We start from the raw sequence: 25,283 nt of genomic DNA, 5'->3' as shown, positions 1-25,283 counted from the left end.
GGATTGTTAAGTCAGCTAACAAGGCCACTCTCACCCATGCAAATCAATGAATTTCCCTCGTATATAGAAGTTCGCAACTCACTCCGAATTAAGGTCAAGTCACCTATGGTCTTTCTAGTGAAATGTATGTCTCTTTTAGTGATGGTGTTATATAGAGAGACTATTTATTTCGTAGTCTAGTCCTATACAAACTCTTTGTAAAGAAGACCCCTACAAATATATCTCCATATAAACGATCAGGATCTGATCATTTGTAGAACTTTGCAACAATTGTAAAATCTACAAAGCAGGTTATATTCATAATGTCACCAGAATAAGGTACTCAACCTTATCCATCTACTACAAACCATTTTGGTTATCACATAAACATGATCTATCGGTATGTCCACACCGATCCTGATATGGATTTCCTGGAATCCTTATCAGTATGAAATTCAAAGTTAGTGTATCCTGTAAGAATCAAATCCTTAGCACCATGCACAAGCATATAGTTTATCTTTCTCCTAAGATACTTGAGAATGGCTTTAACCGCTGTCCAATGATCTAATCCTAGATTAGACTGATCAACCTACTGACCACTCCCAATGCATAGTAGATATTGAGCATAGTACATAGCATGACATATATAAGGCTACCTACCATAGATGCATAAGGAATTTGTCTCGTCTCATCAACTGCTTGAGGTGTCTTAAGACACTATTCCTTAGACAGAATAATTTCATGCCTAAAAAGTAATAAACATTTCTTAAAATTCTGCATCAATACTTGACAAGCATTTTGTCAATATACGATGCTTGAGGCAAGGCTAACATTGTGTTCTTATGATCCCTTATGATTTGGATCCCTTGGACATATTGTGCTTCACCCAAATATTTCATTTGGAATTGAGTAGCTAACCATTCCCAAATTTTGGTCAAAAAACCTATATCATTCCAAATGAGTAGGACATCATCCATATGGAAGACTAAGAATGCTATTGAACCGTTAATGATCTTCTTGTAAATACAAGGTACATCAACATTTTGATTAAAGCCATAGGATTTGATCATGACGTCAAACCTCATATTCTAAGATCGAGATGCCTGCTTTAATCCATAGATGGACCAATTTAGCTTGCAAACTTTTTACTATGGAACTTGTACTATGAATCCTTTTGGTTGAGTCGTGTAGATTATCTCTTCAAGATTACAATTCAAAAAGATTGACTGGACGTCCATTTTTCATATCTCATAGTCATAATAAGTGGCAATTGAAAAAGTTAAATAACATGCAGTGGAAGTATCAAGGATCCGTACGCATTCAAATTCACTATTTTTAGCAATTACTAAAGCATGCTTTTCTAAAAAGTGGGTTTGAAGATCATACCTTTGTAGAACTCTCCAAGAATCCGAGTATACAGCAGTAGTCTTCACTAGAAATCACCGTGAACCACCTCCTACTATCCTCTTGGAGCTTTAAGCAGAGTTGTGGGACTCAAAAATAGCTTGAAGAGGTGAAGAACAATGAAGAACTCACAGCAGCCAGACAAGAAGAGCAGTCTCTTCTCACGAAAATTTTTCTCTAAAAAATTTTGCATTAATTCCTCTCAAATGACTCCAATCTTCTTTATATATTGTAGATAAACATGCAAAGAGGTGAAGTGCATGGCTTGCAGCTCATGCTTGGAGAATTAATGAAGAGAAGTTAATGGCTTTTATGTGAGGATGAAGATGAAGGTAATGGAAAAAATTCATTCTCTATTTTGTACAACATGCAAAAACGATTTACACTTTTCTTTTAAAAAGATAAAATGATTTCAAAACCATTTTAATTGAAAATTTATTTTCTTAAATTAATTTCCTATATTAATTAATTTAATATCAAATACTGAATTAATTTTTGCACAATAATCATCTTCATATATTTAAATCATATTTAAATATATACACTCTTGTTCTGTTTAATTTAAACGTTTCAAATTAATTTCTCAAGCTACCCTAAAACTTATCCATTTATGAGCTAGTAGGGGGACCTCACGGACCTACAAATCATGGGCTCCAACGATTCAAGATTAATCGGCTAAACTCATTAGTCCAATCTAACCCCGTTCGTTAACTAATGGGACATTCCACTATAGCCCATAGTTGAACTTTCCTCACTGTAGATATATTATGTCCACTCAATAACCATAATCAGTAAGTCGATCTTTCACAAGTTCTTTGTAATCACAGCTAGGTCAAAAATATCGTTTTACCCCTGTGACTACATCTTGTTCCTTAAGTTCCTACTGATCCTCTAATGAACAATTATGATTCATAATCTCCATGAATCAAATCCTTTCTCTATGAGGGTCCTCGATTGTTCAAGACCTGGAGTCAGTACTTAAGAGAACAACTTATCTGCTAACCCTAAATAGGGTAGGAGTGAATTCCATCTTGCAAGGCTATGTCCTTAGCTGTTCATCTGGTTTTATCCCCAAAATGGTAAGCTTATTGAGCAGTGTTGTTTGACTACTCTCACCGTTTGCAGATCAAAGGATAATCCCGAAAAACAGAAGTTCATAGCTAGCTCAGAATTAAGATCGAGTTAACCTAGGTTACATATAAATGAAATAGTCAGTTTTAACAGTAAACGGTCGTTATAAAGAAAAATGACTATTTTTATGGTCTAGTCTATATGCAAACTCATTGCATAGGATGCCCCCACTCTCATGTATCAACATGAACGATTTGTAGATCACATCGTTTGTAGCACCTTACAACTTCTTATAACAACTACAGAGTGGGCCGCATCCAACAGTGTTACCAGGATGGGATACCCAATTTCATTAATATACTTATTAGACCATTTAGGCTATATACTGTCAACTTGATCTTGTTTATGTCATTACATAAAGTTACAGCATTTAGAAAATAGCTAAGGATGCGTTTGTTGGATTTTCATAATAAGATGCAAAATCAACAATTCATTATTATTGATAAAATAGAATGTTTAACACGAACTGCGAGTTCTTGGACATTCCCAACAATGTCCCACTTAGACTAAAACTCTAGTGAGAACAAATATATAAAATATAATGTTAAGATAATGGGAAAAATATAATAAACTAGGGCATCTATAATACCATAGACATTCTCCCACTTGTCCTAGAGTACACTACTCAGAGTCCTAGTCTAACTAGGTGGCCCTCGAAAACTTTAGCCGAGAGGGCCTTGGTAAATGGATCAGTAAGGTTGTCTTCAGAGGCTATTTTGGTGACGAGCACGTCTCCTCTATGTACGATCTCTCGGATGAGATGGTACTTTCTTTCAACGTGTTTTCCATGCTTGTGACTCCTGGGTTCCTTTGAGTTAGCAATTGCACCACTGTTGTCACAATACAGTGTGATAGCCAGGTGCATATTTGGAACGACTTTCAAATCAGCTAAGAATTTGTGTAGCCATACTACTTCCTTAGCAGCTTCGCATGCAGCCACGTATTCCGCTTCCATGGTAGAGTCAGCCATACAACTTTGCATGATGCTTCTTCAAACTATAGCTCCTCCATTAAGAGTGAAAACTGATCCTGAGGTAGATTTCGTGGAAACTATATCAGTCTGAAAATCAGAATCAGTTTATCCTGTAAGGATCAAAATACTAGGTCCATAGCATATAGTCCCTCGTTCTCCTAAGATACTTGTAGATATTTTTTATAGCGATCCAATGACCGTGTCCAGGATTGGATTGGAACCTGCTAACGATTCCAACTGCAAAACATATGTCGGAGTGTGTACACAACATATCCTACATCAAACTTCTAACTGCAGAAGCAAAGTAAATTATTCAATAAAGTTATTGATATTGCATTCTATTCAGAAAATCCAATAAACATATCATTGGCTATTGTATGAATACTTTAACTTTATGTGGTGACTTAAGCAGGATCAAGTTATAGTATATAGCTTAAATGGTCTATAACTATATGGATGAAGTTGGGTATCTCATCCTGGTAACACTATTGGATGCGGCCCATTTTGTATAATTGATATAAATGACGTGATTCACTAATCATTCATGTAGAGACATGTGAGTAGGGGCATCCTATCCAATGAGTTTGCATAAAGACTGGACCACGAAATAGCCACTTTTCTTTATAATGATCGTTTGCTGTTAAAACTGATTATTTCACACTAAAGTAACCTAGGATAACTCGATCTTAATCTGGAGCTAGCTATGAACTTCTGTTTATTGGGATTGTCTTTTGATTTTCATGTGTGAGAGTAGTCCAACAGAACTGCTCAATAAGCCTTCCATTTTGGGGATAAGACGAATAGATAGTTGCGGACATAACCCTACGAGATGGAATTCACTCTTATCTGTTTTAGGGTTAGCAGATAGGTTGTTCTCTTAAGTGCTGATTTCAGATCTTAAACAATCGGGGCCCCGCCTTCTCATGAAAGTGAGGGACATGATTCATAAGTAGTATTATGAATCAATTGTTCATTAGAGAGTCAGTGAGAACTTAAGGAAAAAGATGTATTCATAAGGGGTAAAACAGAAATTTTGACTTAGCTATAATTACGAACGACTTGTGAGGGATCGACTTACTGATTATGATTTACATGGACAAAAATACATCTACAGTGAGAAAAGTGCAACTATCGAGCTATAGTGGTATGCCTTGATAGTTAACTAATAGTAATTAATTTGGTTTAAAGAGTTTAACTAATTAATTACAAATCGTTAGAGCTCATGATTGTAGTCTATTAGGTCCCTCTACTAGCTCATAAATTGGAATAGCAAATTGAGTATTAATTGGATGAATTTTGGAATTAGGGTTATAAATTTGAAATGTTAAAATTCAATTTTTTGGGTTTTTAATTGATTATGTTTGATATAATTAAAAACATGTAATTTAGTTGAAATTAAACAAAGTTGGAGAATCAATTAATATTTAAATTATGATTTAAATATGAAATTGAATCATATTGGTGGAGTTGGTATTTTATTAATTAAAAATTAAAATTAGTTTTATTAATTATTAATTTTGAATTAATTATATAAAACTAATTATTAAATAAACAGTTTTATTTAATTATAATATCAATTTTAGTTTTAAAAATTAATTTTAGGGTTAGTGGATTTTTCAAAGTGGTTTGTTACCGAAATCCACCATCAATTTGAAATCAAATCCAAGTAGGAGGTGCCCTCCATGCAAGCTACTCTCCCTGCATGAATACAGATTATATAATAAATCTTCATGCATAGATTTGGTGGTGAATTTTTGGAAAACCGACTGAAGTGCTAGAATTTTGAAAACTCTAAAAACTATTCCAAATTCATCTCAAATTTAGCTTGATTCGAGTGTTTTCATCACACATTTCTTCTTGAGCATAGTGGAAAACACCTTGGTGGTGGTCTTGTTGAAGTTTGAAGCTCAATTTTGGAGTACTTCTGCTGAATTCGTGGATTAAGTCTTCAAAGATAATGTTTACTTCAAACACTCTATGAATATCATGTTAACAACATATTTAGAACTCAAGTTAAGAGTAGTTAGAGTGCTTATAAATTCTGATTTGTACCGCTGTATGTTATATTACACCTTGAGAAACGATGTGGCGCCACATTTTTCAAGCCCCAAAATCAGCCGTTAAGGGAGCAATTTATCTACTTACCCCGACATTAGGGAAGGAGTGAGTTTCGTCTCGTGTAACTATGTTCCAAGCTCCCCAGTCAAACGAATACCCAAAATGGTAGGCTTATTGAGTCGGCGATCTAATCACTCTCACCCATACAAATCAAAGTACCGCCTTCATAGACAAGAGTTCACAACTCACTCAAGATTCAAGTCATGTCACCTATGGTCATCCTGGTGAAATGTTAAATCTCTACTATTAATGCCATTATATAAGGAAACTATTCATTAGAACACCCCTACTCACATGTCTCTACATGAGTGATCGGGATCACATCAGTTGTAGCACTTTACAGCAATTGTAATATCTACACAACGGGTTGTAGTCATAGTGTCATCAGGATAAGGTATCCAACCTTATTCATCTACTACAGACCATTTAAACTATCACTTAAACATTATCCACCAGTATGTCTCTACATACATGTTTAAGCTACAGAAGATAAGTTTGGATGTTAGTTTATTGGTTTTGTGGGTTAATGCTACTAAATGTCAAATAAAAAAATTGTTTCTACATTAAAATTACAAACTACAAGATCATGAGAGTTAGGGCATTACCCCAACAGAACTCACCTCTCAGTGTTTTATGCCACATAAATCTTATCTCTAAGATGCATGCTTAAGTTAATATTAGATGAAATGTTAACTTTATCGCTAAAGCTACTTCTTTCCTTATTTAATGAATTCCACAGCCACTTGATTCCTCAAGTAGTTAGCTATTTTTACTTGAACCAATATATAAGATGGAATCACACAATAGATTAAGTACACATTAAATAAAATGAACATCAAGATATGCAAAACTTGTGAAAATGTTAGTTTATTCTTCTAATATATTAAGAAATTATCTACTCATGATGATGAGAAGAGAACATATGGATAGAATAGAGATGATGGAGATAATGGTTTATATTAAGAATGAATATGTCACAATGTCAATATCTTAATACAAACTTAATGAAAAACAAAAGAATGAAAGTTCAAGAAATGGAAATGTTAAGCTGCTGATCACAATCTCTTGCTCCTTTTAGCTTTAATGATTGACTGCTTTCACTTATGCTAGCGATGGATGATGAGGCTCTGCCTCTAATTAGAGAAAAAGACTGAGCTTTCACTCATAATTCATCAAAGAGAAGGTCGAGAGGTTGAAGATGATAGAGAATCAAGTAGAGAGTTGGGCAGAGCTTTGGCCAATTTCTTGACTAAGGGTCTAACTCCTTCAACATGAGAGTTTTGGGATATTTACAGGCATCAAGTGGGAGGTTCTTTAGTTACTTTCGCGACTGTCTCAAATCAATTCCTAACTTGTACTTTGATTAGATAAGCCACTATCCATTCGTTTGTTGTTTTCCTTTGTTCATGATTCTTTTCAATGCATAATTCTTCTTTGCATGCAAGATTAGGTTGGTTGATTTTGTTATGTATCCAACGACCACGTCATCTTTCTTTGTCAATTTCTACTTTTTTTTTTTTTGGCATTAAATCTTGCGTTGAAAGATGTTAGACTTATAAGGGGGGCATGAGCGTGAATTTTCATAAGATTATTTTTTCAGGTTTCTAACTGATGTTTGAGTCGAAGTTTATCTGAGGTTCTCTATTTATCATTTCTTGTAGGCATTCTCATGAATTTATAGTGCATACTTGATATCTATGTTCTCACATTCAACCCTTTTGTGATTTTTATCATGCAGTTAATCTTTTGAAAACTATTATATTTTCTAATTACTCAGGACCATTGGCAAGGCACCTGTCTTCTCTTGTTCCAAAATTCTATTTGATTGATTTGATTGATAGGAATGTTGTCAAGGTTTCTCCACCATTATCTCCATATATGGTCTGTCAGACATATTTAAATAATTATATGTTTAATTAAAATATAGATTATGTATGTGGATTAATAATTTATCATATTATGTTATTTTATTAGATTGTGCCCTATTATGCGATCTAATTAATTAAGGCTCTAGATTCCTAATTGAGTATGAACTTAATGAGTAGAAGCCCATTCCTAGTTAATTAGAGTTTAATGGAAACCCTAATTGAACTAGAATATAAAGAGACCTTAACAATAAGCACCCAGTCTTTCTTGAATCCCATCTAGAGAGATCCCACCAAGGGCATTCAGAGTTTTGGTTGAGGAAGATCATAGTCATCCATCATCATCTTGAAGATGTCATTAGTTTTTCAATTGAATCCAATATGTTATTCTTGACAATTTGGCATGAATGATCATGATCCTAGGGTTTATCTATTTAATATAGATTTAAAGTATTTATGCTAATAATTGATATCATAGCATGAATTTCATGTAGATTGTTGGTTTAAATTCGTTTACCATTGGTATGATTCAATTTTTTTTTGGGTAAGGATGGTTAAAGAATTTAATGTTAAAAAAAAAAAGAAAAAAAATACGCAAGAAAGCAATCAAGGTTCATCAAAATGCACAGCCAATAAAGTGTTGCTGGCTGTCGTTTTCATGGATTTAGGTTGAAGGGTTTTTTGGGCAGTGGCATGCGATCAAGATAAAACCCGTTTCAGTCAAAGCTTTTGTCATCTGTGATTTTTCATGGATTTTAATTTGATGTATTTGGTGAATTATTTGTTGGTTGAAATCGGCGTTCTTTCATTTTTTTAAGATAAAAATTAAAAAATTGAATGAAAATCTAATATTCATCAAGAATTAATCAATCAGTTGCTGTTAGTAATTCAAAATTAATTAGGGAATTTGTTGATAACCTAATTAATTGGTTCAAAGTTGTGAATTTGAATCTAGTTTCTAATTAATACTTTTTGTGATTTTAAAATTTGTTTTTTTTTTTTTTTTGTTTAATGGATGATTATGGAATTTGAATCTAAAGTTAATTGATGAGTTTAAGTTTAAATTTGATAATCATGTTGTCCGATTCAAGATTAATTAATCATGTTGTGGATTCAAGATTGATTGATGATGTTGGTAAATCTAAATTTAAAATTTGATTGAATGATATTTGACGATATTCACATGTTTATGTTGCTTTAGTTGTATTATATGTATGCAATTATTAAGTGAATATTGGTAAAGATTATTTGGTATACTTTCTCCTTTATTTTTATACAATAATATTATTATATTAATGTGTCTTATATTTTAGATTGAATTGGTCAAAATAATATGATACCAAAGTAGCCTCTGTTATCTAGATTAATTTAATTCTAAAATATAAGATGTGCATATTCATGAATTTATGTCGATAATTATCGGCCCAAAGGAAGATAATTATTTGGCCAAATTGTGGGTATGCATGTGGTAATGAGTATGTGACAATTATAAGGACTGTTCATGTGAAAAATAGTCGGTCCAAAGAAAGGCTATTTTTTGACAGAGTTAATTGTTAGTACTTTGATTACTACGTTGAGAGTAACATTTACAGTTGGTGTTTTTGCCCAAAGGCTGGACATCAATGTTGTGTTAGGTATCTTGTTAAAGGGGCCCACCACATATGTGAAATTATTTTGTTATATTTTAATTGTGAGCACATGTTTTGTTGTTTATTGTTTCAGTTGGTCTTACGCAATATCTGGAAATCTGAGTTCAATCCTTAAGTTGAATGGATCGAACTTCAAGATTTGGAAGGAAAGCTTAGAGATACTTCTCGAGTGTATGAATTTGGACCTTGCATTAAGGACCGATAAACCTACTTCTACTGAGGAACAGCCAAATACGGCTAATATAGAGAAGTGAGAACGATCAAATTGCATGTGTTTGATGATCATTAGGCACTCCATTTCGGAGTCTTTTCGGGGCTCTATCACATAAAGTGAAAATGCCAATAAGTTTCTTGCTCAAATTGAGAAATATTTTGCTAAAAATGAGAAAGGGGAAGTAAGTAGTCTTTTGACTTCTTTAACTTCTATGAGGTATAAGGGCAATGGAAACATAAGGGAGTACATTATGGAAATGTCCAATCTCGTAGGTAAATTAAAGGCACTTGATATCGAGATAAATGAAAATTTACTCGTGCATCTAGTACTAATCTCTCTTCCTGCACAATTCATTCAGTTTAAGATAAGTTATAATACTCAGAAGGATAAATGGAGTATTAATGAGCTTGTCTCACAATGTGTGCAAGAAGAAGATAGGATTAAGAGAGAAAGGACAGAAAGTACTCATTTGGCAACATGCTCTCGTGATAAGAAGAAAGGGAAAATTGTGGATGCTGCAGAAGGGACATCTCAGCAGAATAAAAACAAAAAATAAGCTACTGAAAATCATTGTTTTTTCTGCAAAAGGAAAGATCAATTCAAGAAAGATTGTCCCAAATATGCCAAATGGTGTGTAAAGAAGGGTAAACTTCTTACTTTGGTTTATTCTGAAGTTAATTTAGCTTCTGTACCTACAGGTGGGTAGATTCTGGTACTACTACTCACATAAGTATATCAATGCAGAGTTGCCTGTGGAGCCGGTCGCCAAGTGATGCTGAAAGATTCATCTATGTGGGCGATGGCAAAGCAGTTCCAGTTGAAGCTATTGGAAATTTTAGACTACTTTTAAAATCTGGTTGTTATTTGGATCTTAATGAGACTTTTGTTGTACTGTCATTTAGACGGAATTTAGTTTCTATTTTCAGTTTGGACAAATTTGGTTTTTCTTGTTCTTTTGGAAATAATAAAGTTAGACTTTTTCAAGATTCTAAGCTTATTGGTACCGGTTCTTTAATTGATAATCTATATATGCTTGATTCTTTTGCTTCATTTAACAAGATCCTGTTATCTAATTCATGTGGTACAAAGCGTAAATTAAATGAGAATTATGCTATGTTATGGCACAAGCGTTTAGGTCACATCTCTAAATAGAGAATTCAGAGATTTGTGTCAGATGGAATTTTTGATTCCCTTGAATTAAGTAACTTCAACATTTCTATGGAATGTATTGAGGGAAAACAGACAAACATAAGAAAATTAGGTGCCAATAGATGCTCAGACGTCTTAGAACTAATGCTTACAAACATTTGTGGTCCATTCCCTACGGCCTCTTGGAATGGACAACAATATTTTATTACGTTCATAGACGACTATTCAAGATATGGGTACCTATATTTAATTCATGAGAAGTCTAAATCCTTGGACGTTTTCAAGTCTTTCAAAGCTGAAGTCAAACTTCAACTTGGAAAGAAAATTAAGGCTGTCAAATCTGATCGTGGTGGTGAATATTACGGTAGATATAATGGATCAGGTGAACAACATCCAGGGTCCTTTGCCAAATACCTAGAGGAATGTGGAATCATCCCACAATACACTATGCCGGGAAAAACCAACATGAATGGTGTAGCGGAGAGGCGAAATAGAACACTTAAGGATATGGTAAGAAGTATGATTAGTCATTCTTCTCTACCAGAATCCCTCTAGGGTGAGGCACTAAAGACTGCAGCATATATCCTTAATAGGGTACCTAGTAAAGCAGTAGTTAAAACCCCTTATGAGCTATGGACAGGAAAGAAGCCTAGTATTAAGCATCTTCACATCTAGGGTTGTCCAGCTGAGGCTAGGCCTTATAGGCCTAATGAAAGAAAATTAGATTCAAGAACTATTAGCTACTATTTTATTGGGTATTCTGAGCACTCTCGGGGTTTCAAGTTTTATGATCCCACTTCTAGATCATTGTTTGAGACAGGAAATGTTAGATTCCTTAAGGATGTTGAGTTTGGGGGGGAAGATAATATAAGGAAAGTTGTTTTTGAAGAGGAATTGGTTTCTTTTCCTCATGTGATTATAAAAGATGTTCAGGCTTCAATTCCTAACTTCATTGTTGAACCAATTATAGAATAAGACAACATTGAGATTCTCGTTGTTGAACCTGAAGTTTAAATTCAACAACCTCAAGAAGTGCCATTAAGAAGATCTACTAGAGTGCAATTCCAGATGATTATATTGTGCTTCTTTAAAAACATCAGGATGATGTAGGCGTAATGGAAGATGATCCAATCAACTTCCAACAAGCTTTACAAAGTTCTAACTCTCAAAAGTGGATAAATGCTATGGAAGAGGAAATAAAATCCATGAAAGACAATGACATTTGGGAACTTGTCAAACTGCCATTAAGAATGAAACCCATAGGTTGTAAATGGATATTTGAAACCAAAGGGATTCACATGGCAAAATCGAAAGATATAAGGCTCGTCTTGTTGTAAAGGGTTTTACTCAAAAGGAAGGCATTGATTACAAAGAGACTTTCTCTCTGGTTTCATCGAAAGACTCTTTTAGGGTAATCATGGCACTAGTAGCTCACTTTGATTTAGAGCTACACCAGATGGATGTAAAAACTGCGTTTCTCAATGGGAACATTGATGAGACGATTTATATGGTGCAACCAGAAAACTTTGTGTCTGGTAATTCAAAGTCTATGGTGTGCAAATTAAATAAATCCATTTATGGTCTCAAGCAAGCTTCTCGTCAATGGTATCACAAATTCCATGAAGTGATAACCTCATTTGGTTTTGAGGTGAACATTATGGAAGATTGTGTATATCACAAGTTCAGTGGGAGTAAATCAATCTTTCTGGTGTTATATGTCGATGACATACTCATAGCTAGTAATTATGTAGGTTTATTGCATGACACTAAGAGATTTCTCAAAAGAAATTTTGAGATGAAGGATCTTGGTGATGCTTCTCTTGTATTAGGAATTGAAATACTGCGAGATTGTTCTCAAGGTATTTTGAGATTGTCACAAAAGAACTACATTAAAAAGATCTTAAGTAGATTTGGCATGAAAGATTATGCGCCGGGAGATACCCCGATCGCTAAAGGTGATAAATTTCATTTAGGTTAATGCCCTAAGACCACACTCGAGACTAAGGAGGTGCAGAAGATTCCCTATGCATCGGCCATTGGAAGTCTAATGTATGCCCAAGTATGTACGCGTCCAGATATTACGTTCGTAGTTGGAGTATTAGGCAAATATTTGAGTAACCCGGGGATGGATCATTGGAAAGCAGCCAAACAGGTTATGAGGTATTTATAGAGAACAAAAGATTATATGCTCACTTATCGGAGATCAGAAGTTTTGGAGATCATTGGGTATTCTGATTCTGATTATGCTGGATGTCAAGACACTTTGCGATCCACTTCAGGCTATGTCTTCATGTTGGCTGGAGGAGTTGTATCCTAGAAAAGTGTTAAACAAACACTTATGGCTTCTTCTACTATGGCTGTGGAGTTTATAGCATGTTATGAGACATCCAATCATAAAATATGGTTGCAAAATTTTGTCACTGGGCTGTGGATAGTGGTTGGCATAGAAAGACCACTAAAATTATTTTGGGACAATAAGTCGGCTGTGGTATTCCAACAACAACAGAAGCAATACGAAGTCAAAGCATATAGACGTGAAGTTTCTGGTTGTTAAAGAAAGAGTTCAGAATGGTCAAATTTCGATAGAACACATAGGAACAAACTCTATGGTGGCAGATCCATTGACTAAAGGTTTACCACTAAGTTTTTCATGATCATGTTGCTCACATGGGTGTTAGTCACTTTTCTGATTCCATGGTTTAGTGGGAGTTTGTTATTGAGGATCTTCTTTGACCTTATTTTGTTTATTTTCTATATAGAATAAATTTGATGGTTTATGTTTTATTATCTGAACTTGCTTATCATGCATGCAGTTTAGCTTAAAGTTTTTTAGAATGATCTCATTAAGAAATTTGGACAAGTTGGAAACAGGCATGATCTAGATCACTTTGCATGTAGTTTCCATGCTATCTATCCATACTTGATCTATGTCATTGAATATATTGGAATTGGTGATCAAGGAAGGTTTAGTTACAAGGGTAGTGACGAAAGCCGCCTTGATTTCTTGCTAATACAGGAGATGGACTAGATTGAACTAAAAGGGAATTCTATTATTGAAATAACCTGTTTATACGCGCTTAAGGTCTATGTGATTTAATTATATTAGGTACATAGATATAGCCCACGTGGGAGATTATTAGATATATTTAAATAATAATATGTTTAATTAAAGTGTGGGCTATGTATGTGGATTAATAATTTATCACATTCGGTTATTTTATTAGATTGGGCTCTATTATGTGATCTAATTAATTAAAGCCCTAGATTCCTAATTGAGTATGGACTTAATGGGTAGAAGTTCATTCCTAGTTAATTAGGATTTAATGGAAACCCTAATTGAACTAATATATAAAAAGACCTTAGGCTATGATCCCCAATATACCTAAACAATAAGCACTCTGTCTTTCTTGAATCTCATCTAGAGAGAGATCCCACTAAGGGCATTCAAAGTTTTGGTTGAGGAAGACCATAGTCGTCCATCATCATCTTGAAGCTATCATTAGTTTTTCAATGGAATCCGGTATGTTATTCTTGACAATTTGGCATGAATGATTCTAGGGTTTATCTATTCAATATAGATTTAAAGTATTTATGCTAACATGCTCATTTAATTTCTCTCTTCTCCATTAATGAAACATGTACTTTTATTTTAGTTTTAGTTGTGGCTCATGCAAAATCTGTATTTTGATTTGTGTAGCGAGCGACTTACAAAATTCCTCATTAACTTTCGTTGCGAAGCTTAATTCTCTAATCTATCAATGTTCTCGTAAATACTTGACTTGAATTTATGCTTAGTTTATTATGTTTCCATCTACACCAAAAACTTAAGTTGGAGATCCTTAACATATTTTTAGCTGATTGTATATTATTTTGCCTTGTATATTCTAGTTCAAATCATTATATTGCCCCTTATTATGATATGGTTTTTTCTCTTTTTCATAAGCTTTTTCCTAAGGTGAATCTCTCATTTTGTTTTTATGTAGTGTTTTATTCATGGCATATTCCTATTTTGAGGATTGTGTCTCTGTTGCTTTAGTGAGATCTATTAGATCTAACCTGCGTATTTTCAAATGAGCTTGGTTCATCATTCTTCTTCAAGGAAGTTTTATGGTGATGTTGGCAATTTCATAAGTAAAAAGCTATGTGTCGTAAAACTGAAGATGAAACGTCACCAAGTATTTAAAGCTAAAAAAGATAATCATAGGAGGTGATTAAGTAATTTCAAGGATTTGGAATCTTATACTATAGCAATTTTATCTATATTTGTAAGTTGAACATAGATTGTGGAGGGATGAATTTATATTACATTTATTGGAGTGAATTAATTAATTATTGTGTTTGTTGAAAGTTCAGTTGTATATACAAAACATTATATTACTTTTATTATTTCCATAAAAATATTGTTAGTCACCCATGTGCGCAACTAATAACTTTTTTTTTTCCCTAATTTTTTAATAAAACAATGATGACAATCATTCCCTATCACAAAATAGATATTTAATGTCAGACAAACTAATTTAATGTCGGCCAGAAATCGACATTGAAAAAGTGTTCAAAGTCGGTTGAAAACTGACATTAAAGGTGATTGACATTGAAATGTTGGTCATGTATAATGTCGATCGAAAAGTAACTTTGAAGACCTTTAATAATACCTTCTTCGATGTCGGTTGCCAACGAACATTGTATCTCTATAATGTTAGTTTTTAACAGACATTATACCTCAATCAAATACTGGTGCATGCTAGTTTAGACATAAAACCCTCTCTCCGAAGCAAGATTAAATTCTTCACATTAATTAAATGGTGATCAAATAACCAATTCGTTAAGTACAAACATAATAGAAAGCCAATGATATAATCAATCAAACTAGTTCAAAATAACATCCACAATCTAAGAGAAATCCATCTAACCATAAAATTAAGAGAAAACTAGTCTCTTATTTTTAGCTAATACAAACAAGTCGTGATGTACATAATTCTACGAAAAAGAACAATAGGTGTGAAAATTTATCCATCAATCTTGATCTGTTGCCAACACTGCATCAATTTCACGCTTTCATCTATCTCCATTTATTCTCGGCAATAAAATTCTTAAAAATCCGCTGAGCAACACTCTCTTAGCCTCTGTAGAAACTGTAATTGAACTCCTGCTCATAATATAGAGAAATTCACTGATGGTGCCACAACGCGGTGCTTTGTAAATTCTCATAGCATTGTAGCACTAGGGTATAGTGTCACGGCCTTGCCCTGTTTTGCAGTCTTGAGTTTAGAGTGTCAAGCCTAGCACCTTAATGCTTCATGGGCACCCTTTTTATCATATTTTTCTCTCTCATCGTCTTAAGTCAATTTTGACCTTCCTAATGCTTTTCATCATTTTCACCCCGATCATCCCTTTCGATCCAACATCTCAGTTTCTACAAACTCAATAAAGAACATCAATGAACATAAATTAACAACAAAATCAACCATATTCTAAGCCTAATAAAACATTTTTAAGTGCTTTTAGTAAGCATTTCCATCAAGACCACGGTTGGCAACCGTTTGACGAAGATTGATGAGTAGGTAAACTAGAAAAATCTCTCTTAGGGACCTAAGAGTTTTCATTCATTTATAGCTTCCTAAATGGGTTATCTTTCTCGACCTAAATCGAGCTAATTCTATGAATTCAATGTTTAAATTTTTTTTTGTGAAGGATATTGAGTTTAGCAGACTCTTAGACATTTCATGTGAAAATGGGCTAAAATGGAGTGCTTAGGGGTTAACCTTAGCAATCGGGCTCAAAAAGTGCCAAAAAGACAAAAATACCCCTGAGACTTAATGTTGTAGCACTATGCAACACTAGGGTCGATGTTGCATGATAGAGGTTATCAAAATGTACAACATCGTGACGTTGTCCTATAGCATTTCGACGCTATTGTGTATCACAGCAACACAACGCTGCTCAATATTGTGGCGCACGAGGCTTCTTCCCATTAACATGCATTATGATGTTATCACCATATTTTCAGATAGGCTCCTTTTATTTCTAGGGTGAGGGAAGGCGGTTCCACCCCCAGTTGAGTCTCTCATTTCTTCTGTTTATTTCATTTTCCTCTATATTTCAAGATCTTCTTTACATTAATACATTTTGAATTTTGATATTGGTTGCAGCATCCCGACGTGTTGTTTAGGTCAATGTACAATTTGTGAGAATTGTTTTAATGAAATACTTATGATTTCTTGCATTTTTTGAGTTTTTTTTTTCAGCTTTTTTTGTGAACGGATTGATGCTCTAGTCACGATGTATGTCTGATAGCTATAGATTGATGCATGAATGTAACCTTCGTATTTTTTCTTGTTTTTAATTGTCAAGTAGCAAAGGTTGAGTCCATGTATGAAATATAGTTTATCCATAGATCATACACGCATGCTCAATTTAAGTTGATAGATAAATCAGTTAATCAATTTAAGTCATCTAGGTTATTAATCGTCACACGAAACTTTAATCTTATTGCATATTTTGAGGACTATATGAACATTATCAAACCCAGTAGGATATACGACATTTAGTATAATTAGGGTGTTAGTCTTAATTAATAGTTAGGGTTCTTGCGCATCTTATCCAAGAAGTTGGGGTTTCAAACAGGTTGGTTAGGCCAAGTGAGTCGGTGGTGTACTTGCTAAGCTAATGTGTATGTTGAGATTCAATGATCGAATTGAATCAGATTGCCATTTGATCATAGACGAGGTTATTCAATTTTGAGTACATTTTACCCATTATCTTTTAATTTCATGCACCTTGTTATGCAAATTTTATTACTATGCATGTCCATGCCATCAACTTGTTGTGACATAGATTTTAAGCAATGATATAAATATGGATATGCATAGCGATATATGATGATATGTGATACTACTTCTAGATATGCGTTAATTAACAATGTTCTTGTAGTAGCTGTGTGTTGTCACAAGTTTCCTTGCGTTGAAACCAAGTATAATTTCACCGCAAATTTCTCAGTGTGATCAGAGGTCGAACACAGGGACTGTTTGAGGTTATTGTGTTATGCTTGTGATGCATGCGATCAGGGGTTTTCAATTAATAAAAGTTGTTGTGTACAAGAATATAAACATGCGATAAAGTAGAGTAAAGCGGTAAGGGTGCGATAATAAAATAAATTGCATTAAAGTAAATCTAATCTAAGATGATACAAAATACAAGTTTCATGGTACAAGATACTGAGGTCAAGGCTGACTGTGAAGATATACAAAAATTGTGTTATGTGGTGGCAAGTCTTATGTGTGAAACAGAAAGAGAAAAGATAATTAGTACAAACATCGTAAGTTCCTTAATTGCGTTAAATGCATAAATACGGTTCCGCTTTGCCCTTGACGTACACCTCTCGGTGATCGGCTGCACTACCACATCTCTAGGTGAAATAAGGACAAACGTAATGAACGCAAGGTTGCTTCCATCTATGGAAGTAATTCTTGCTTTAGTTAACGCATTCTTCTAACCTTCTCTCCACAAATCAAAATGGCATCTTCACTTCTTCTCTCACAGGTGAAGATGTCGTCTAGCATGCTTTAGCTAAATGTTATTATTTCTTTAGCACAGAGTAAGTTACTTATTTAATTCATATTAATTATTAAGGGATTAAGAAGACTTTATGAAGAAAGCGATAAACGGTGGAATGGAAATAGACAGAGAAGGGGATATGAAATCGATCGAGACATTCAATATTTTTGTTCAGCGTCTGATACATGATTTGTGAATGAAGAGATTAAGAAGATGAAATACAGTGATGAACAGAGTTAGAAATAAATATAAATAAATGCCAACGTCTTGGTGTCGATCTGGATGGAGATTTGCTTGCCAATGCGGATGGATCGTGCGGACGGATGAGTTTCCCTCTCAGGCTTGCTCAACCGGTAGCAGGGATCTGAGTATAGAGCTTCGCGGTGGGGATCTAGTAGAATAGCACTGAGACTCACCTCTCGGCCTTGTCTCTTTTCTTCTCGAATTTCTTTCGATCAGTACTCAGCTCAACCACTCTCTCAGTAATTTAGCAGCAATTAGTCCTCATATCAATTATACCCGTATCAAGTATATCTTCTCTGAATTCTATGGGGGTATTTATAGGTGAAAAGATTTTACTCTTGGCTTGTGGACCCCACTTTTTGTTTTGGAAATTTCGGAGATGGAGGAATAAATATTTCTTCTGTTATGCAATCAGACTGTCAAATCTGCACAACGGTTAGTTGTACACATGTCGCAATCCTCTTCCTTTGCATTGCTTAGCTGCATCTTTCGATCGGTGCTCGCATACGTTGTTGTTTTTATTACCGCATGTGGTTGAAATTTAGCTCAGGATCGACTGTCGCATTGCACCTTCATTGCGTTAATCGTCTCTTCATTGTTGATTGACGGGTGCAATGTAACAGAGATGCGTTATTCAGTTTCTCGTTGAGCCTTGATCGCAAGCGGTGACTAGGTTTCCTGCAAAACAGAGTAAAAATATCCTCTTCTACCATCTTAACGATGTTAGTGGGTGTAATTGCGTTAATTCATAATTGTTGTATTTCTGAGCTAATTTTCATACAATCAATGCATATTCCTTCTCTTTTCGCCGCAATATCTAGATAAGGCAGCATAAATAACTTGTATTTCTACAAGTTATAATACCCCCAAATTTAGATATATGTTTGTCCTCAAGCATATCTTCTACTAAGACAATAATGCTAAATTCCTCTCCTATACTTTTGCGTCGATTGGCTGCTCCGAATGTTACACTTAGGCACATTTCTTAACAACGCAATTTTCTTCTATCCTTGCTAATTTTGAACAAAGCCCTACTTTATTCTTCTTTATAACAAAATTTTGCTCAAAGATGCTTTTCTAGTTTTGAAAAGATAATGTTTATATCTTCTTTGTCAAAACAACTTGATATGTCTGTATACAGTGGTCAAACTTTGCATTATTTAATAGAGACTGTTGGTCATGGTTACACTTTTTATTTTGGTTTGTTCCCACGAGTGTCATGCGAACATCCAACTACGGTTGTGTGCCAATTTCAACTGTAACTCATGATATTCAGAGGAGTTGTCTCTTACATTCTTTTAATTTCTCTTTTATTGCGTTGTTCTTGGAAACCCACCTTCGTTTTGGCTTGTTCCTACAAGTGTCATACGAACATCTAACTACGAGCAGGCTCCTTTCACAACTAAACTTTTATCAGGTTGGGAACATTTTTTAGGTTTTCCCTTGCGCTGACATTGGAATTTGGCAATTTGTTTTTTGTTTTTTATGAAAAATGAACGCATTTTCATCGCATATTTTTGAGCTTATCTGCCCAGACCTTCCCCACCCCCAAATTTAAAGATAAGCAAGGTTCTCATTGCGTTGCTTGGATAGACTTGACAAATAGTTAGAATAAAAATTTCAAAAAGAAGATTTGAGCAGAATTTTGAAAGATAAAAGGTAAAGTACTGCTAAACTAAGAATTAACTAAGTGTTGGTCAGAATTTACAAAGTACGAGAAATTTTTCTAAGTATAAACATATATTACATCATGGCAACGTAATGAATAACGCAACAATAAAAGATCAGAACATCGCAAATATTGACAAAGGATGATAAAGAAAAAGGCATAGGCAGAAAGGAGTAAATATGTATTCAATTGTATTGAATATTAACAAAGTATACAAATAATTGAAAATTAACGCAATACAAAAATTTTTGCCTATACAAAGAATCAAAGAATTTCGTTAAAATTTTGATTCAGATGGGTGCAAGCTAAAATTTGACACCCCGCTTCTAATAACGCAAATACATTTTTTGCTGAGGACGAGAAACAACGCATGCACCCCCGCAACATACCCCTTAACTAAACACATTTCTGGAGGATACCTCAACATAGTGCATTTAGCTAAGAACGGGCAAAGGATACATATGCGCGCAACACACCCCTCAACGCAATGTATTTAGGTGTAATGGATGCAAGGTGTCTCTTGTTAACTCATAATGCACCCATCATCAAATTACATACTAATTTCCCTTCCTTTTATGTCATAAAAAACGCAAGTCGAAAAGACCTTGTGGTGTTTAATGTTTCATCCAATCATTCACAAAAATTAAAGAACAACGCTACTAATGTATATAAACTAAAAGAATTAAGCATGACATGAAAAATCAAATTGGAGAGAATTATCAAAATCATCAAATGCTACTTCTAAAAAAAAAAAATAACATGATTTAGAAAGCAGTAAAAGAAAACTGTAAAGAAAGCAAGTAAACATAGATAGGGATGTTGATTGAAAGAAGTTCCTAGAATTATCGCAATCACTTACCCCGCAAGCGGTTTAATCCTGCTTGCCCAAGTCAATGGTGTCCATGCGTCACTCAAAGTCACCTCCGTAGTACGGCTTAATCCGTTGACCATTGAATTTAAATGCGTTGTCCCCGTCTAAAGTTGTTAGTTCCACTGTTTCGTGAGGAAAGATAGTCTTGATTTTGAATGGCCCAGACCAGCGAGATTTCACCTTTCCCGAGAACAATTGTAAATGAGCGTTAAATAGTAATACCTGTTGACCTTCGGTGAATGTCCGATCATTTATGCGGTCATCATGCCACTTCTTGGTTTTCTCGTCATACATCTTGGCATTTTCATAGGCCTACCTTCCCCATTCGACCAACTGATTCAATTGTAGCTTCCGGACTTTCCCCGCACTTGCTAAATCAAACTGCAGCTTCTTGCATGCCCACATCGCCTTATGTTCCAACTCGAGTGGCAGATGACAAGCCTTTCCAAAGACCAGGGTATACGGGGACATGCCAATTGGTGTTTTATAGGCAGTCCTGTACGCCCACAGTGCTTCATTAAGCTTGGGTGACCAATCCTTCCTAGAAGTATTGACTACCTTCTCCAGGATAGTTTTGATCTCTCGGTTAGAAATCTTTTCCTACCCATTAGTCTGTGGGTGATAAGCAGTCACAACTCAATGGCTGACATTAAATTTAGTCAACAGGTTGGAAATTATGCGGTTGGTAAAATGAGAGTCCTCATTGCTGATCAAGGCCCGTGGCGTCCCATATCGAGCAAATATATTCTTCTTAAGAAACTTTGCCACTGTGGCCGCATCATTCTTGGCACATATGATAGCCTCAACCCATTTTGATACGTAATCAACCGCAACCAAGATATAGTGATGACCTTCTGATGGTGGAAACGGGCCCATGATGTCAATTCCCCAAACATAAAATAATTCCACTTCTAAGATTTATGTCAATGGAATTTCATTTCTCTTTGACATATTCCCCGTTCTCTAACATCTGCCGCATTGCACAACGTGGGCTTGGGCATCCTGGAATAGTGTTGGCCAGAAATAGCCACACTGTAAGACCTTTGCAACAGTCCGCTGCCCCTCAAAGTGTCCTCCATATGGAGACTCATGACAAAGCTCAGGATGTGCTTGACTTCGTGCTCAGGAATGCATCGACGTAATATATGATCAAGACCAAGTCGATATTGGAATGGGTCATCCCAGAAATAAAATTTGACGTCATGTCTTAACTTCTTCTTCTGCTAGTAAGTGTAGTTATCTGGTATTTGACTGCAAACAATGAAATTCACGATGTCCGCATACCAAGGAACATTAATGCCTACTGACATCAGCAACTCATCAGGGAATCTTTCTTCAATATCTTTTTCATTACCTTGAACCTCGCAATTTTCCAGTCTTAACAAATGATCTGCGACTTGATTCTCGGTGCCCTTTCGGTCTTTGATCTCTAGGTCAAATTCTTGCAGTAGCAATACCCACCATATAAGCCTTGGTTTTGCATCCTTCTCTGTCATCAAGTACTTGATTGCAGAGTGATTTGTATACACCACAACGTTTGTTCCGATTAAGTATTGTTGGAATTTCTCCAGTGCAAATACCACTGCGAGCATTTCCTTCACTTGTATAGTTCTCCTGCACATCATTCTACGTTTTACTCGCATAATAAATAGAATGCAATACCTTGTCCTTGAGCTGACTTAACACTGCACCCACAACATATCCGCTCACGTCACACATCAATGCAAATGGTTGCGTCCAGTCTTGCGCCACCAGAATGGGTGCGGTGATGAGCACATCTTTCAATGTGTTGAATGCTTTGGTATAAGTATCATCAAAATTATATTCTCGGTTAGCTTCAAGCGCACTTAGGGGCCTTGCGATCTGGGAGAAGTTGCGAATAAATCTTCTATAAAACCCCGCGTGTCCCAGAAAGCTCCGAAGTGTTTTCACATTCACTGGTGGGGGTAATTTGGAAATTGCATCAATTTTTGCCTGATCAACTTCCAATCCTGCTTTAGAGATTTTGTGACCCAAAACTATTCCTTCTTCCACCATAAAGTGGCATTTTTCCCAGTTCAAAACAAGATTAGTTGCCACGCATCTGTTCAAGACCTTTTCAAGGTTAGATAGACAGGAGTCGTAATTATTGTCGAAGACTGAAAAATTATCCATGAATATCTCGACTGACTCCTCCAAGTAATCTAAGAATATTGCCAGCATGCATCGTTGGAAAGTGCCTGGCGCATTGTAGAGTCCAAATGGCATGCGTCGAAATGAAAACGTACCAAATGGGCATGTGAATGTTGTCTTATCCTGATCTTCTGGCACAATTGCTATTTGATTGTACCATGAATAGCCGTCAAGAAAACAGAAAAATTCATTCCCCGCAAGTCTGTCTAGCATCTGATCAATGAACGAGAGTGGAAAATGGTCCTTTTTAGTGGCCAAGTTTAACTTGCGATAATCCATGCAAATTCTCCACCCCGTAGTCGTTCTTGTGGGAATTAATTCATTCTTGTCATTAGTGACAACTGTCATCCCCCCTTTCTTTGGATCACACTGCACTGGGCTCACCCAGCTGCTATCAAATATTGGGTAGAAAACTCCTGCGTCCAGCCACTTCCATATTTTCTTCTTTACGACCTCCCTCATAGCCAGGTTCAAGCGGCGTTGCCTTTCTACCAATCCCGTCTTTCCTTCTTCCAGATGAATCTTGTGCATACAATATGAGGGGCTGATTCCTCGAATATCCGCCAAGGTCCATCCTAAGGCCTTTGTGTTATTTCTTAGGATCTATATGAGCACATCTTCTTTCTCCTTACTTAGTGATGCGGAAATGATAACTGGTAATGTGTTGTTACTTCCTAAGTAAGCATACTTAAGGTACACGGGCAATGACTTTAACTCTAACACAGGTGGCTCTTCCAAAGATGGCTTAATGCGTTGTGATGTCCGTTCAGATAACTTGAGTGGTTCAAATTTTGATTCCACAAGAATTGCAGCACAGTCCTCCTCCAATATTGCGCCAATTCTAAGATCTTCTTCCTCCAGCTCCTTCAGGGGTTCGTGCCAACGTTCCTCCCGCAATTCCTCAATATATTGGCAGTTTTCCATGTCACTTGGGTACTTCAACGCATTGAATATGTTGAATTTCACTTCCTGATCGTCAACCCTGATGGTCAATTCCCCTTTCTACACATCGATCAGTGCTCGCCTTGTTGCGAGAAATGGCCGACCCAGGATGATAGGGACTTCTCTATCATCTTCATAACAATTATGACAAAATCTGTCAAAAATATAAACTTGTCCACTTGCACGAGTACATCTTCTATCTTGCACTCAGGATGCTTTATTGATCTATCGGCTAACTGTAATGTTAGTGATTGGTCTTGCATTGCCGATATCCAGCTTCCTAAAAATCGACAAGGGCTTTAAATTTATACTTGCCCCTAAATCACACAGTGTGTTCCTGACCATCTTCCCTCCTATCATGTAGGGCAATGTAAAATTCCAAAGGTCCTTCATTTTAGTAGGGATATTTCTTTGAAACAACGCGCTGCATTCATATGTGAACGTAACTGTTTCATTTTCCCCAATCTTTGTTTTATTGGCTAGGATATCCTTGAGAATTTTTACATAACTCGACATCTGCTCTAGTGCTTCTATTAAGGAAATGTTAATGTGTAGCTATCGGAGAACATCCAGAAACCTCTGAAATTGTTTGCTATCATCTTTCTTCTTCAGGCTGGACGGGAATGGTGGATAATCCCGCCTTTCTCCTTGTTTAGTTGGCTGCTTACTGAGGCCTTATTCTTGCTGTGTTTCATTATCTGGAGATTACGTTGATTGAGAATTCAAGTCTTGAGGAGCTTCATCTTTTGCAAGTGAACTTGCTTCTGAACTAGTAATTTTTCCACTATTAGTTGATTGATCATCATCAACAGTCAAATCTACTGGTGTTGTTGTCGCATCTGGTACTAATGGCATAGGGGCTGTTGTTCTGCCACTTCTCAATATTACTGCGTGACATTGTGCTTTACCTCACTGCCCCGATGCTTCTGAGTTGCTGTGCTGCATACCAGGTGCATTCTTCTTTAATTCCCTCGTAAGCTGATCTATCTGCTCTTCCAGTTCTTTAAGGGAGTCAGCTTGCGATTATCTCATTGCCTTGCTCTTTTCAATGTAATGTTTTAACAATGATTCCAGAGACGAGGTGTTGCAAGAGTTATCATATAAGAACGGTTGATTGCAGGGTGGTATACCTTGAGAGTTACTTGGGTTATAGTCCGGAGTAATGAAGACCGAGGGGTTGCCTCTATCCCCTTGATAACTGTTCTGATAGAAACTATAGCTCTCCTGGTTGTGATTCCCGTCCCAACTTGAAGTTAGGTGATTCCACCAACCAGGGTTATAGATATTGCCAAACGATTCATCATAGACAGAATATATTGGTTGTTGATTCCATGGGCAGACTTCTACTGG

The sequence above is a fragment of the Benincasa hispida genome, chromosome 5, assembly GCF_009727055.1.
Source record: "Benincasa hispida cultivar B227 chromosome 5, ASM972705v1, whole genome shotgun sequence".
NCBI lineage: Eukaryota > Viridiplantae > Streptophyta > Magnoliopsida > Cucurbitales > Cucurbitaceae > Benincasa > Benincasa hispida.
The sequence above is the reverse complement of the archived record's forward strand: the minus strand, read 5'-3'. Positions refer to the sequence as shown.